The sequence below is a fragment of the Sinocyclocheilus anshuiensis genome, unplaced genomic scaffold, assembly GCF_001515605.1.
Source record: "Sinocyclocheilus anshuiensis isolate Anshui unplaced genomic scaffold, SAMN03320099.WGS_v1.1 scaffold776, whole genome shotgun sequence".
Lineage (NCBI taxonomy): Eukaryota > Metazoa > Chordata > Actinopteri > Cypriniformes > Cyprinidae > Sinocyclocheilus > Sinocyclocheilus anshuiensis.
In genome coordinates this window covers 1,517,908-1,534,853 of record NW_015555808.1, presented here as the reverse complement: position 1 = coordinate 1,534,853, position 16,946 = coordinate 1,517,908, and the positions used below count along the sequence as shown (strand labels likewise).

The 16,946-nt window shown below is 35.7% G+C and overlaps 1 protein-coding gene across 2 annotated transcripts in view; it reads left to right on the top strand.

The window, feature by feature from the left end:
• nkain2 (sodium/potassium transporting ATPase interacting 2) overlaps positions 1-16,946 on the top strand; it is a 162,622-nt gene that overhangs the window by 135,324 nt on the left and 10,352 nt on the right. The gene's annotated exons all lie outside the window — the stretch shown is intronic.

The window sequence follows — 16,946 nt, the reverse complement described above, 5'->3', positions numbered from 1 at the left end:
CATTTCTATGCCCATTGTTCTGAGCTATTTGTGGCAATGATAAGAAAATGAAGGAAAGGTGAGTGCCAGGTTTGTGAGGGAAATGTGTGCCGCATCGAATGGGAAAAGACAAACACTGAATCAAACTGGATGCAGAAAGGCTAAAAGGATTATCCGTGATTTTTCAAACTCTGACCTGGCTGATTGTTAACTATAGTATATATTTTAACCCTTTTTTATTGAAATAAAGTCAGTGAGTGAGCTGGATCCAGTGTAAGGATGTTCAAATACATGTTTTGTTTGGGATGATCTTGTGTTCAAAAACAGCTTGACAGAATGGAAGGAGTCTCGAGATTTGTTTTTAACTTTAAAACGCAACGCTCATGGAACATGATGATAGGACAGAAATGGAAAAAATATTTGGAGTCCAACAGTAATTGCCCTGAAATGGATTGTGTGCATTGTTATTTATCTATGCTTTGAGTGCAGCAGAGGTGCTTTAAAGGGGATGAAACGTGCTGCTTCAAAGCATCACAAAAAGAGTTGCGTGTAGTGTTCTGACAGTAAAAGCCTCTCTGAGAAGTTTGGCCTCTAAAGTCATCCCCTTCAAAGCACATAGAGCTAAAAAATTAGATAAACTCACTAGTCAAACTTACTAAGTACTTTTAGTAAAGCACTTTGATCCATTAATTCCTAGTCCGATGGTAGAATGCTTTGCATTGTATTTAATTATTTATTTATTTAATTTAGTTAATTATTTTAATTTATTTAGTATTTAATTAATTTAGTTCAATTAGTTCAATTGATTTAATATATTTTTAAATAAAAAAATTATTTATTATTTTTATATGTTTTTAATTTCAATTAATGAAAAATAAACATATTTATTTACTTATTTTTAAATTAAGCAATAATAAAGATAAATTAATCAATAATAAAAAAAATAGTTATTTATTTTACCAAAACTCTGGATTCTGCATTTGTTTGTTTGTGATGTACTATAAAATGGGCAATTTTTTTTCAACATTGAAAAGGTTTCTGCTAATCTCACTATTGTGACTCCAGATCACTCATTTTGAACTTTCTTTTGTGTTAAAACTCCTTTAAAAAGGAGTTCAAAATGGTTGTATCCACCCAGTGTTTTTTTTTTATCTGGTTTAAATGTTTTCCCCTTTCTCAAATCGAGCCAATCTCAGATGCCTGTCTGTCTGTGTGACATCACACAGACAGGCCCCTTCCACGATAGTTTGATTGATAGTAGCGTTTCAGCACAGACTGGACTGGTGTCTTACCTCAGACTCGCCCTGAATGAGCTGTTATCAGTCCGCCATTGTTTCACCTCTGGAGCGGATGTAGACAAGAATGACTCCTAAGCGATTGAGGTGTTCTGTTGTTGGATGTAATAATAAACATAGCAGTCGTCATTTACTCCCGACATCTGAGCCGCTGAACTCGCAGTGGATTACATTGTTTCTGAAGGGAATGCGCCCCCGATCTACATAAATGCGTCTATGTTCGCGCGAATCATTCATGATCCAGCCTCATCTACAGAAGAAGTGAGTATAATGTTTTGTAATGAATCTTTGCAAATCGCCTTTCCTAATAATGTGCTAATTAGCAAGTTCCACGATGAATGCGGCTAAAGTAAACAGTCTCTCTGAGAGCAGCTCGGAAGAGAGGGGCGGGGTCAGCAGAGCTCATTAACATTTAAAGGAAAATGCTACAAAAACGTCTTGATCTGAAAAAAGCTGTTTTTGACAGGGTAAAAAAGGTGTTTTTTACACTACCATTGAGACATTTTAACCAAACTATGTTACAGACTTTTCATTAAGACCCTAAAGAATCATATCAACTTGTGGAAAATGGGCATCCTATAACCCCTTTAAGCTGTCAGTCGATTAACGATTTATGGAGCGCCTAAAGAAGAATAGGTAACTCTTTTGACAAAACATAACACCCGGAGGAAAGGAAAATCAATCGACCTCATTACTTGCCAATCCCTCAAGACCTCTATGGAAACCATAGCCAATTGCGATTCAAGACTTAATTTGGTGGCGAGGATGAGTTGTGCTCAGCAAATCATCAGCTTGGCAGATGCCAGCGCGGCAGGCGATTGCCATCAGCTCTCGTAAATGTCAACACTAGGCTGAACTCCCCGGTGATCTTATTCAAAGTCTATTTTTGTTTCTTTTTATCCATTTGTTGACCCCTTTCATTCTCTTTCTTGTCTTGCCTTTTTCTCCGTCACTCTGGCAGAGTGAGTAACGACGCGGGCCGCGGCTGAGTGACAGGAGGTCTGATATCGCCGGCCTGGCTGACGTGGCCGAGCATCTCATCTGATAAGTCAGAGAAATCAGCGACCGTGGCTGAATGGCGGAGCTCTATTACTCTAACATCACACATGGCATGAGCAGAAATTTGACAGGAGTCCGCTGAGCAGAGCTGGATATATAGTATATGTTTGGACAGAACGATTGTGAGTGTTATATTGACCAACTTATTCAATAAGTTAATACTTAGTAACTTTGATAAGCACGCCCTGCATCATATTTGATGAATGAAATCCAATACTTGTTTCTTACTAATTTTAGGGTGCTGATTCAAAAAATAGTGCCAGTTTTCCTCTTGCATGTCATACTTTCTGACAAAATGTGATGAGAATTAATGTTTGCTTTCGGCACACTTTTTTGTGCTATTAGGGTGTTTGTGTGGTAATGTTTGATGTCTTTGTGATGCAATTTTTTTTTAATCATTTTTGTCTGTGCAGCAACATGGAGTCCATAACAAATTTCCCTTTGTGGACAATAAATATACTGTATGTATACTTTGACTTTTACTTTGACTTAAACATCAGAAAAACTGCTATAAAGACATGATTCCTGTCTTCCTCTGAGCCAGGTTACAGCTATTTGTTCAATTCTCAGACAATTTTCACATGTATAAATGATTCTCAAGACATTATTTTTTTTGCCTAATCCTGATTTCCATTTTTTCCCACTCCTTTGAAATTTTTAAATGAAATTGATACAGTTAAATTATCAAGTTAAATGGTACTTTTGTTATTTTAATAATTGCATTAAAGTTGATACATATATATAATTTGAAAAAATCTTCATTATTATTTTTGTGAAAAAAATGTACATGATGGAAAGGGTTTTTTTTGCTGGAAAGTTATATTTTTTAACTCAGTTCTCAGGACTCAGTTGTCAGACTGAAACCAAATAACTGTCTGTCTAACTCATCTCTTATTGTAGGCAGAGATGTTGTTTTCTATGTTGCGTGTGTTATGACATGGAGAGATTATTCCAAAGCCCTGTCAAAACAAAACATGCAATTTATTTACTGGAATCACTTGCAACGGTTTTTTAACCTTCCAGTTGCCTCTCCATCCAATATCAACCAACGCACCACCTGCGGGCTTCAGCTTTAAATCCTTTTGTCTGTTCCTCTGTTTGTCAGGATAGAACCTTTCACTTACTCAGTTATACCCTAGCAGGAAAGGAAATATCTCTGGTGTGTTATAAAATTGCCATTACTGATGGAGGGCTTCAGGAGGTCACTGAAGCAATTATCTGAGAGTCGTTGCTGCTTTGCTCCGAGCGCTGCCTGTCCTCTCGATCTCAGCTGGACACCTGCCTGCCACCCATCTTTTCCTTGTAAAATATGAGCGCTAACACGTCAGGAGGCTATGAGGTCTGCCAAGTGTTATGTCGTATGTCTTATTCAGTGCACAAATTCTCAGCTGTCTGAACAAGCTCATAAGGCTGCCGTTATGATTTGTATGTTTTATGCCATTCTTTATGGAGGACACAACTCAGTAGCATCAGGCCTTTGGCACTCTTGGCAGCTGATATGCAGAGCAGGTATTCAAATATTATTTTGTCAAGATCAATGAGATGTCTGAATTCATTACTGTAAACAAAGAGCAATTATGCTCTTTACTTGGAGAGTCTGCTTTTACAGCAGACAATCAATCCAGGCACAATGGAGCTGGGAGCTCAGGGTCACGATATGAATTAGCATCAAGTGAAGAAAAAGCAGGAAAAGCAGCTATGCTGAAGCCAGTAAAATTGAAGCAGAAACACCAGAGCTGAAATGCATAAATCCCTCACAGCTGGAATGAAGCAGGTTACCTATACCTATAAAGTATATTATATTATATTATATTATATTATATTATATTATATTATTCTTTTCATGGGTTGATGTCATGAAACCTTTCGTTTTGTTTTGTTTTTGTTTTTGTTTGTTTTTTTGTTTTGTTTTTTGCATTGTGATCATTTACATAAAAATACTTTCTTTAGTTTTTTTCTTCTTTTTCATTTGTTTGGAGTTCTAATTATTTTCATTGATGATTCTCATTATATTCTCATTCCTGTAATTTAGTAATTAATGAAACGCATTGAAAGTGATGTGTAATTTTCTTTAATCACATTTCTGCATTATTTTCTTTAATAAACTTTAATTAAACAACTCCCCTCCCCCCACAATTCTCATTACTGTAATGTAAAAAATCCTGATGTCTTTTTTTTTTTTTTTTCATTTTTAATTATTTATACATCATGGTATACTGTTTGTTTGTTCTTTTAAAGCTAACGTGTTTTTTTTTATGTTAAATTCTTTTCAAATGTAATTATTATAAAAAATGCACAAATAAATTAGCCTATTAAAGCTGCCACTGTCTATGACGTCATCAATAATAATCAAACTCCAATAATGCTGAGAAAAAAATAAAAACCCATAAATGCAACTGTCTGTTAACTTTCAGATACTTAAAGCACTCTCAGATACTGAAAGTACTTTTGTTTATCACTTATAATTTTATATTTTTTCCACTTATATATCTTTATTTTTCCCCCTTTATTACTTTACAGTATATTTGCTTGCTATGTTTTGAAGCTATATTTAGTTGGTTAAACTCCTAAAAATTGTTTTGATTTATTATTAATTTGCAATTATTAAAAAAATGCACAAATAAATTTGACAAAATTTATAATTTGATATTTGTAATCATTATAATCAAATATCAAGATGCATCGATAATCATTTTATCATCACATCACAGACCTCTGAATCATGAACGAATTGAATTGTGAGCTGCCTAGAGATTCCCACCCCTAGTCTAGAGTTAAAAAAGCAAAAAACACAATATATAGCAATATCGAATTGCAATACTTGTTGAATCGCAATTCAGATTTATTGACTAATGACAGACAGTGAGTGTTTAGCAAAATTTTTGGTTCTGCTGGTTAAATGAAAAGTATACTCTTCATCTTTAATTTAATTCATCTTTAATTAATTAAAAAAAAGCAATGGGTGACTATTTTCTTTAACAGTTAAAAATGCTAAGTTGCAATAATCAGAAGCTCATGAGAATTATTATTTATTCATATTTATAATTACAAATAAGTTGGTTTCATTTTTTAATGCAAAATCTTAATCCCTTTCTCATAATTTTGGGGTAAAATATGACCTAGATATGCATTTGTGAAATTCACTCTAAAAGAAAAACATGGCCATTGTGAATCTTATATGCTATAAATAAGAAAAGTTCTATATAGTAAAGAATAAATGCAGAAAGCTGCCCTGTATCAAGCTGTCAGACTCCTTACATACAGTATCCATCTTAAGAAACTAACCTTTACTGCAGATGGAATAAAATTGCTTCCTTTCCGATCTCCATTCTTTGTATTGGAGAGTTCATAGAGGACACAGAGGGGTGAACTCTCCATTCGCTCTTTTCTTGCCACGGCAGGTTCACCAACATGCTTTTCTGTGGAGGTCTGTGTTGTGTGTCTCTTCTCAAGAAGAGCTTCCTCCATGAGCATCGGGTGCTACTGTGTGATGGAGAAGCTTATCCCCTCTGGCTAAGTGCCTGCTCAATTGTGAAAGTGGAAAATTGGGTGTGATGTGTTGTTTGGAAATCAAAGCAGTTGTGATGAAAGTGTCTGCTTTACTCCCTTTTTTGTGTTCCTTCCCTACTAACATTGGAAAATTGTGCCAATTGTCAACAAAGCGCAAACTCTTGGCGTGTAGCACTGACTCACGGATTGCTGCGCTTTAGAAAAACATTGGCAGCAATAAATAGAGAGTTAATTCTGATATTGATCATTTTAGAAGAACAATTACTAAAACATGTGGAAGAGGCTGCAGTCTTGGATACTTGATACTTCTTGGCTTTGGTGTTGCTGAAGGGGTTTTTACTAATAACATTTACTTTATTAACTAATATTTATTTTATTACACATTATTCATTTAATTTAATTATTTTTCATTGTCTGCTTTATCTGTAAGTTTAATTTTAAGTGGCAATCTGAAAAAAAAGTACTGTGTTCTTTTATGCACTATGGAGTACAATATAAATACCATGATACATGAATATGATACTCATTCAGTCATCACAGAATATGTCTCGCGTCACCATTTTAGTAAACTCCCCCATGTTATATTTGTCCTTGCCTAACTTTTTTTTTTTTTGAGAAGCATTTTTCTGTTGTCAATTTATACTAGCATAATTTGATTTATAGTAGTAGCACACACAGGTTTACAAAATCATTTTTATCTTCATTGACTCAGATCCCTCTTTGTATGCCTTTTCTTACAAAACCACACTTTAGGAGCCGAGAACTCAAGGCAGTGAATGAAGGAAGTTCTTATCCATGATTAAAAAGCTTAAAAGGTTCATTTAGCATTGCTAACAAGACTTCTCTTAGCTAGCTCCGAGCTATAGTGTGGCCTTAGCCACACTAATGTACTGCGTCTAATTCAGATTAACAGCCAGGTGGTCAAGGCCCAAGGAGGTCAGCACTGAAATTGGTTTCTTCCGAGGACTAAAGGCAGCGAGGGGATAGTCCATATAGGTCAAAAAGTGTCTTCCTGAAAGCACAAGGACTAAATCATTTGTAATGTTTTAACAAATGATCAGTGTTTGTGCCTGTGATTGTAAATAGTCTGACATTTATTTTAGATGATCTGAATTGTAAATGAGGCTTTGAATGTTTAATTCTTTTGTTCCTTTGGCACGTTTTGTTCTAAGACTGGTGGTGGCACAGTAAGAAGGTCAAAGATGGCATGTCTGGTACTGCTGTAGCCCACAGCAAATGACCCAATTAAAACACTTACAGTCAAACACTGGAGCATTCAACTCTGATAAAATAGTCTGTTCTGTAATGTGGTGCATTTTCGAATTGCATGGTGCTGGATTATTTGCATTGTTTAAATGAATACTAGTTCATAGTGCAATAACTAATGTTAACAGATGCAACTTTAAATGTTAAAAATGTGCTACTAAAAGTTCAAATTAACACTCTATTTTCTGATTTGTTTATATGTTTCTGTCAGCTGCATGAACATCAATTTGCTTTCTCACGTCACAGCTTTAAATCTGCAACTTCGCTGGCTAACGAATGCAAAAAATTGACCAAATGGACATAAACTAATGTAAATAGATGGTAACTATCATGACATTAAACATTTGGGTTGGACTTGTGTGTATTTCTGTCACACTGTTTTAACCGCTTGAGGTACTACGTTAGCATCCTCTCTTTTGCCTCTCTCTTTCGCCTTGTCGGCAAACATACTGCTGTTCTCCACGAATGCAGCATCTAGTCAACAAATTAATTACTTTATAATGATATGAAACCATGTACTGTAGTATACTGTATTCACATCTGAAGTGTCCTGCTCTGTGCAGTGTGCATATTTGTCTGAATGAAGAAAGTCATATACACTAGGATGGCTTTAGGGTGAGTAATTCATGGGGTAATTTTTGGGGGTGTACTATCCCTTTAACTCTAAGTTTGATCATCAGAAATTATGTGTTAGCTGATTGTTAGCATTATTAGTTAACTAGTCGTTCCCTCATTGTGTTTCATTCTAAGTCTTTTATTTTGTCAGTTTATGCAGACTAGCTCCTGAAGATTTTTCACATTTTTAGCATCTGCGTCCTTGAGCTAGAGCTAATCAAAGGCAATAGCCGTGTTTGTGATGTTCTCTCGGCTTTGAGCCAAGCAACACTCAATCCATTTGAAAACAAGACCGTTTTACTGAAAAAAGTGTTTGACTTTACCACGATGACTCATAAAAAACACATCACTTCTCCTCTCACCCCATAAACGACCCCGACAGCAATAGAATCAGCATTTCTTTGTGTCAGCTGTCCACGTTTTACAAGAACACAGCCGCTCTAAATGGTTGTCTATTTAAATCATTTCATAAAAGTGCATAAACCATTCACCCTTGATTTGTGCTGAGAGTGTTGTTTAAAAAAAACACAACGCCGACTGCCCCCGAATAAGTGTTTGCACTTGGAAGATTGCAGAAGACGTTTGGTGCGTCAGGACATGGGTGGTTGTTGGCATGTTAAGTAGCTCACTAGCGCAGTCTATAAAAGCCAGGAGTGAGCAGCCCACCTGGAGAGAGGCCCAGCGCCCGAGGAAGAAGTCAAGGACATGTGAATTAGTCCAAGCCGCCAAATGCGAGAGCGCAGTTTGAAGCAGGCATCTACATTGGCACAGAAATGGGTTGACTGATGCTGTGTCGACATATGAAATTGATTAAGCCAGGTGATTCTGCCCAGAAAAAGTGAAAGAAAGTAGGTTATCTAAGAAACTGATCTTAGTGAAAGTGAAGAAATATATGAGAACACCAATCTTCCAAAGGTTTTAGAAGATGAAGTAGGATTTTTCGCTGGGTCTGTAAGTTTTTGAAAGAAGGCTCTTATGCTCACCAAGGATCCATTTATATATGACCAAAATACAGTAAAAAGAGTAATATTATGAAATAAGATTACAGTTTAAAGAATTGTTTTGTATTTTAATATGCAATTATTCAATTATTAACCATCTTAATATGATGATTTGGTGCTCAAAAAATAATTTCTTATTATTATCATGTTGAAAACAGTTGTGCTGCTTAATATTTTTTGTATATTTTTTCAGGATTCGTTGATCGATAGAAAGTTCAAAAGATCAGCATTTATTTAAAATATAATTATTTTGTAACAGTGTAAAAGTCTTTACAGTTATTTTCGATCAATTGAATGCATCCTTGCAAAATGAAAGGATTAATTTAATTTTAAAAACTCCTCCTGGCCCCAAACTTTTAAACGGTAGTGTATATTATTGTATATTTTTAAATTTTGGATAGTTTTTTTAAAGGCACAGCAGTAAAAAAAAACAGACTTTTTTTTTATCAGGGTCAGAGAGAGGAATGAAAAAGGGTTGTGAAAATATACAATATACAATATTTCTACTGTGTTATTCCTATGTATGTCTGCACTATCATGTATGTCTGCACTATGTTTGTACTTTCTTCTACACTGGAAGCTCCTGTCGTCAAGTCAAATTCCTTGTGTGTGTAAACATACTTGGTAATAAAGCTCTTCTGATTCTGATTCTGATTCTGAAAAACGAAACTGACTGGAATAACCTCTTCATAAAATTGCAGAACTGCACTTTTTTTAATATGATAGATATCTTTCAAGGGAAACTACTTCAGTGCGAATGGCTAAATGGTAGTTTTGTAAAACTGACCATGATATTTCAAGCTCGAGTGGTTGTACAAGGCTAATCAAACAATGACCTTGTGTGGAAACTGGAAAGTGACTATTAAGCCATTTCCGAAGTCACAATTCACTTCTGTTTCGAATAATGCTGTACATGTTTGTGTTTTCATATGTATTGTTTTGATAAATCATCTGTGTTTCTTCATAGTCACTTAAATGAGAGTTTATTCTTTATCAGTGGTGGACGAAGTACACAGATCAAGTACTTGAGTAAAAGTATAGATACGTATAATAAAATATTACTGAATCAGACACCGCTTCTGCGTGTCGGAGCACGTGATATATTATAAGGAGTAACGATATGTTTTATGAAATGTAGTGAAGTAAAAAGTACGATCTTATGCTTTGGAATTTAGTGAAGTAAAAGTAAAAGTTACTCAAAATAAAACTACTCCAGTAAAGTACAGATACTTTAAAAATTTACTTAAGTACAGTAACGAAGTAAAACTACTCCGTTACTGTCCACCACTGTTCTTTATTCTGTTTGTTGTGAATGTAAATCAGTACACATAAGGATGTTTGCTATTCTGTGTCATGTACGACATGTAGCCTGTTTCTGTGTGTCTTTGTAGCAGATGTGGCTTCAATAACAGTTGTGTTCTTAACGTGCTGAACCAGCTTTTTTTCATTGTGAATTTGCTCCATTCTTTGAAGATAAACTTATTAAACATTAAAACTCATTAATCGAAACTGCAGGCGATGAAGAATGAACGAGCTTGTATGTGAGGTTCAACTTTAAGATACTTGCATCGAGATCAATCCTTGCTCCCCGACGCATCCTCAATTATTTAGCACCTCCTTAGAAACCCTGCATGTATTATTCACATGTATAGAATTTAAATTTAGTAATGTCTATTGGGAATGACATGGCAGAGGAAGAAGGAACACTATACAACAACATGTCTGTGGCTGTGAATGAGTGTGTGTTTACCAGACTGAGCTGTTCAGAGTAGCTATCGTGCAACTCTTATTCTCATTTCTCATTATTACTCATTTCTGAAGGATGTAAATTTTCTGTTTATGGAATATCCAGATGTGACAGCAGAGCTCACTGTGTAGAATACAGAATCCCACAATGCAGGGAGCTTTACTTGACCTTCCATTTACATTGTGACCATGGACCAGGCAGTATTGTCAGCCTCGATAAAATTAGTATTTTTCTTGGTACTGATTTTAATCAGACATAAGTTAAAGGTAACATTTGTCATTTTTACAGTATTAATTAGTATTGCCTAATAGGGGTGTGCGATAATGACAAAAAGTGATATCTCAATATTTTCTGGAATTTTCTTGATAACGATAATAGACAATATTTTGCTGAGCGTGTTATTGTGCTGGTACCTTTGCAGGTTTAGGACTCCCAAAGCTTTTGATATTCTTCATATTCAATGAGGTGATTAGTTTGCAGTAGTACCAGGAATTAACTTTTAATTTTTACGTTTTAAGTTTAAATTGCACTTTTTATGTGCATTGTTATTTTTATAAGGCATTTTTTCTAACCTACTTTAATGTATGCAGCATCTTTTGCCAAATTCTTAAATTTAATCAATAAATTCAAATAGTAAGATACTATAGGGCTGTTACTAATCAAATGAAATCCGTATCAACAACATTTGTGTGTGCAATGCAGAGGTGGCACAGAATCTGCATCTGCAGAGGCATTTCGATCCATTTACACAGATTGTTTAATGCAGGACATGAATGCAGTTAGTTATGTCTAAAATGTAAGTCACTTAATATTAACTTTTGTTTATTGAACTGATCATCAAATCAATATCACATTTGCAATCGTGCTGATATTTGGAGAAAAACGTCACCCTTCATGTGATATTAACTATATCAGATGATATAAATATAAAAGACATAAAAATCATAAGGGGGAATTTTTGCCCCATAATCTTGAATTTTGGGGGAATTCTAAATATATTTGAATTGACACGCAGTGTAAGCGTGAACTCTAAATGTGCTCGCGTTGTAGTCTAACATACATCTCTTAGTGTATGCGTGCAATCTCTTGGTGTGTTATATTTGTTTTTTACGATATACTCGATAATGTCAAATCACATATTGTTTAAATAACAATTATGATATTAACGTAGACGATATATATCGCACACCCCTATTGCCTAATGTATATTGTTTCACATATTATTTTTAAAACACACAGTTAGTAATATATATATATATATATATATATCGAGTAATTCAGTATATGCAATATATTAGCTTAGTATGTGATACCAATTTTAGCCATTTCTATGTTCTGAAAAAATATTAGGCTATATGGTGTGGGTGTGTGTGTGCATACATTTTCTATATTTCAGAAATTGATACAGTTTGTTTTGTAGATTTTAAAATAAAATAAAACTTACTATTACTTATTACTAAACTTATTAGTTTAAGTATTTGCCCATTTTTGTTCTGAAATATTGAAAGAATGTGTGTGTGTGTGTGTGTGTGTGTACTGGTTTATATATCTTGGTGGGGACTTAAACCTGACTACACACAGACTCATGGGGACTCGTGTCACGGTGGGGACCTAAATTGTGGTCCCCACGGGTACAAAAGCTTATAAATCATACAGAATTAAGTTTTTTTTTAATCTAAAAATGCAGAAAGTTTCCTGTGAGGGGTAGGATTTGGGGTAGGGTTGGTGTAGGTCAATAGAAAATACGGTCTGTACAGTAGAAAAACCATTACGCCTATGGAGAGTCCCCACAAGGATAGCTGACCAGACTGCGTGTGTGTGTGTGTGTGTGTGTGTGTAATGTTATATATTGCAAAGCATAAAAATGGCCAAAATTTATATAGTTATGTAGATTTAAAATATATTTACATAAACATATTACTATACAGTATAAACATACAGTGCCCTCCACTAATATTGGCACCCTTGGTAGGAAAGTTTTACTTCATTGAAGTAAAACAAAGGAAAGTGGGGGGAAACTCACATTATGAAATAAATGTTTTTCTCCAATGCATGTTTTTGCCACAATTGTTGGCACCTCTAGACATTCTTATTATTAAAATTTCTCTGAAGTATATTCCCATTCATATTTAAATTTTTTAGCACACCAGGGTAACTAGGAGCATGAAATTGTCTAGCCATGACTTCCTGTTCCACAGGATTATAAATATGAGGAACACAAAGGCCGAATTCCCTTAATCATCCATCACAAGGAGTAAAACCAAAGAATATAGTTCTGAAATGCAGAACAAGATTGTTGAGCTTCACAAGATAGAAAGTGGCTGTAAGAAAATAGCTAAAGCCATTTCCACCATTAGGGCAATAATTGAGAAGTTCCAATCAACTAAAGATGTTACAAATCTGCCAGCAAGTGGCATTATATCAGCCTACTGCATGGTGAGGAGGAGAGTTTTAGTGGCCAAAGAGTCTTTTTGGCAGTAAACCCACCAAATGGGTTTGGTGCAAAGAGGGATAAAAAGTACCCCAAGCCCACAGTTAAATATACTGCTGGATCTTTAATGTTGTGGGCCTATTTTTCTGCCAGAGGTCCTGGACATCTTGTTCAGATACAAGGCATCATGGATTCTATCAAATACCAACAGATAAAAAAAATCTAAACCTGACTGCCTCTGTTAGAAATCTTATAATGGGCTGTGGTTGGATCTTCCATCAGGACTATGATCCAAAACAAACATCAAAATCAACACAAAAATGTGTCACTGAGCACAAAATGAAGCTTCTGCCATAGCCATCCCAGTTATCTGACCTGAACCCTATAGAAAATGAGTGGGGTGAAGTGAAGAGAAGAAGCACCAACATGGAGCTGGGAATCTGAAGATCTGGAGAGATTCTGTATGAAGGAATGGTCTCTGATCTCTTGTCAGGTGTTCTCCAAACTCATCAGGCATTATAGGAGAAAACTCAGAGCTGTTATCTTGGGAAAAGGATGTTGCAATAATTGGGTGCCAATAATAGTGGCCAAGTGAACTAGAGAAAAACATTTATTTCATAATGAGATTTTCCCCCCACTTTCTATTGTTTTACTTTAATGAAAGTTTCGAATTTTGTGAATTTTTTGAATGAAAGCTCAAAAGGATGCACGATGCAGATTTATTTTCACAGCCACCCTTGCTCATATTTACCAAGGGTACCAATATTAGTGGAGCGCACTGTATATCATACTGTAACTGCTGTGCAGTTCCTATATATAGTAATTGTATATATAACATAATTATAGATATTGTGGATTTTATATATTTACATAAACATATTTTTGATAAGTTTCAGTTTGTTGTATTATCTCATTTTTGGTCATTTTTTATATATTATCAATCTAACTACATTTGTTTTGTCCAAAATATATAAAATGTCATTTAAGATTGAAACTGTATTTTTCTGCCTTTTGAAGCATGTTTTGTAATAAGTTTTGGCATTTTAACCTTAAACTACATATAAATTATTTAAAATAAATGTCCTTTAGCTGTGCTGTTTACAACATATATTTAGCATATATTTGAAATATATAAATATAAATATTTGCTGTTTGGGGCAAACAGTTTGCAAGTCTTTTTTCACACAGCTAGTGCAGGCTGTATTTACATCCTGCTAATTTGGTTTACATATTTTGCAAACACAATGGGCAGATGATAGCATCAGGTAATCAAAAGAGCATCCTGTATTGTGTGTGTTGAACCATAATCCGCCCCTTTCCCCACACAAACACACAGATGCTAGCTGCTGGCTGCTTCCATTGTCTCCTCATCCACGCTGGGTGCTGTATCCAAGGAACCGGGAACCAAAATACTGTCTGGCCCAATGTGCTGAGCCAAGGTGACACCACATTGGGCCCTCGTCCTTCACATAGCTGTGCGATATTATGTAAATGGCCCTGTCTGGATACGGATTGCATGTGTGTGAGCATGGCCCCATGCTCTCCACTACCACTGGGAAAGAGGAGGGAGTGGTAATTCAGTGTAAATGAGAGCAAGACCTTGCTGTATTCTCGGAATCCTAAATCTGCTTTTCCTCCAATTGACCACCATACTGTGATTATCCAGAGGGATTGGACCGGGATTGCAGTCCTGGACTGTTTGTTCTGTTCGTTTAGTTAAATGAACTGCTCAAATGATAAGAAATGGCGATACATAAACACTCTTGTAAACACGGCTGCATTCTAGAGCATTCCCTGAGGGGACACAACTTTGTATCTCATAGAAGAGCAAATGGCGCTCAGCCTTTTAATTATAATCTCAAGTCTGGTTGGCCTTTTTAGCAGTATGTCAAAGTACATTTGATCTCAGCACAACTGTGGCACTGTGTTGAGGAATGTTGCTTTTAAAAATAACGTGTTATAGTATTGGGTTACTCATGAAAAATAACTAGTAGCTTTACTTAAAGGGATAGTTCACCCAAAAATGAAAATTCTGTAATTAATTACTCGCCCTCATGTCGTTCCAAACCCGTAAGACCTTCGTTCATCTTCGGAACACAAATTAAGATATTTTTGATGAAATGTGAGAGCTCTCTGACCCTGCATAGACAGCAACGCAACTGTAATGTTCCCAGGTCCAGAAACGTAGTAAGGACATCGGTAAAACTGTCCATGTGACATCAGTGGCTCAACTTCAGTTTTGCGAAGCTACGAGAATACTTTTTAAATGCAAAAAAAAACAAAAATAACATCATTTTTTCAACAATTCTTCTCCACCGAGTTGCATCTTCCGCCATTTTAGAGGGTATCACAATGCATACACATGCTTTCCCCTAAGCATAAACACTGCTGATTACGCAGATTACGTTCATGCGCGCGCTTTCTCCCCCAAACATAAACAACGCTGATTACGCTCTTGCGAGCAAATTCACAGCTGCTTTGATGCAATATCCAGATTCAGTCATTTAATATATTTAAAATCATTATATATTAATTTAATAATTTTATATACAGTATATAATATAAATTAATTATATTAAAATAGTTTAATATATAATATTAATTAATCCAGTATATTTAAAATCATTATTCTCTACAAAATAATATGTATGCTGTATATAAATAACCATACTGGTTATTTGGAAAAAAAAAAACTCATCTGATTACGTAACCCAGGTTTTATTTGTGCTGTGTTTCCCACAACACTGGTCTTGTAGACCTTATTTTGGCAGTGCAGACGACGGGAGTTCAAGCTGTCCCACTCTATCATTTGTCTTGATTCGATCAGAGACGTCTAATCAGTCCGGTTCTATAAAATCACAGGTGTAACACAACAACACGGCTCTCTGATGAAGAGAGTTTATAAAAAGCCCAGCTGTGCTCCCTGAGCATTTTAAAGAGTCTGCTCCAAGAGATCCAAGTCTTTTGTTTGTCCATTACGTGTGTTTACAGTACTCAATATTCTGGTGCGATCTTTTCATCATCGTTTCACATTCATCCTTCTTAATCACTGTTGAAGTCCCAAGCCCGCCACCGACCGCCTTTTTCTTTAAACACGGATGCTGATGAGTGATTCAGAGCCAGGAAAATAGGACGTTTGTGCATCCGTGTGCTTCTATGATTCAGAAGTGCTGTGTTTTGGAGCGGCAGAGAGTATGAGGCTCCAACATTTCTGCTTCACTCTGTCCTCATTGCTCTAAAGACCCATTTCCTGTGGCGGTGTCTCAGTTTAATGTAAAGCTCTCGCCGCTACAACACCTGTTTCCTCAATGAAAATAAGCCTACCTTTCTCTATCTTTGATCTCTTCATTCTCTCCTGTTTTTATTACAGATTCTCTCTCATTTGTGCAGAATATATGAACATGTTTTCTCTACTGGTAAAAAATATGCTTTTTTTATCTCTAATTAACCGAATGAACCACTAATGGTTTTCACTGATGGTTTGTTTGCTTATTCTGATATAATGACCACATGAAATGGGTTGACAAACTGTTTTATTTCCTTTGTTGGTGTATTTTCTGTTGACAGAGGAAGCAAAATCATGATTTGGGATGGACAGTGTCATTCTAAAGAGCATTTTTAAGAGCACTGAATGAGGATTCCTCAATAATTTTCTTTCTTGATAGGGAAAACTGTACAATTTCCTAGTGCTGGGCGGTATGACCAAAAATTTATATCACGGTATGTTTAATTAAGCGACATACACCGGTATTGTGGTATTTTAAAAATTCATATCATAACAAAAATAAACACCGGTATTCGGTATGAACCGGTATACTGCCCAGCACTACAATTTCCTTGAGCCACTTACACTTGAATATAATCATTCCGCCCCATAGTTTTCTGCCATTTTTTCTGCCGCTACTGGTTCAACCGAAGGCATTGCAAAATGGGGGCAGTCGTGGCCTAATGGTTAAAGAGTCGGGCTTGTAACCCGAAGGTTGCGGGTTCGAGTCTCAGGTCCGGCAGGAATTGTCAGTGGGGGGAGTGAATAACCAGCGCTC